The sequence below is a fragment of the Anarrhichthys ocellatus genome, unplaced genomic scaffold, assembly GCF_004355925.1.
Source record: "Anarrhichthys ocellatus isolate YVR2014 unplaced genomic scaffold, GSC_Weel_1.0 scaffold11, whole genome shotgun sequence".
NCBI lineage: Eukaryota > Metazoa > Chordata > Actinopteri > Perciformes > Anarhichadidae > Anarrhichthys > Anarrhichthys ocellatus.
The window spans coordinates 281,949-282,496 of NW_022280041.1; positions in this window are offsets into that span (position 1 = coordinate 281,949).

Here is a 548-nt window from a genome sequence, read left to right on the forward strand (position 1 = left end):
AAAAAAACTCTTTAAAGTGTAAATAAATGGAAGAAACCAGACGTGAAGCTCCGGAGGAGATAAGTATAGAACATCTCGTTTCCTTAAAGTTAGAACGGTTACCTTTGGTGGCTGAGCGGAGGACGCTAATGTGTTGTTTTATGACCTCACACGCTCCGGGAAACTCCTCCTTCAGCAGCATGGACTCAATGCGGATGGAGTAACTGAAGAGAGACGGAAATAAACGAGTAATCCAACATCTTATCGAAGTGTAAGTCAGTTAGGACTCACGAGGAGGAGACGAGGAAGGACACACCAAGACAACTTATTGCCGATTATTCGTTTCTCTCCGTTGGACGCTGCCGTTTGTCACTAATGTTTCTCCAAATAAAGTAAAAACTCCCATCAGCCTCGCTGCTTCACGTCCCATCAGGCTTTGCACCATCTGCTGACACCAGAAGCTCCGAGAGCGTCAAGCTCCGTTTGTTCTGGAAGAACTCCGTTTGAGAGTTTCATTCTGTATTTGGAGACGCGTCAGGTTTTCACAAAGAGATTTCTTGTTGTGCTCC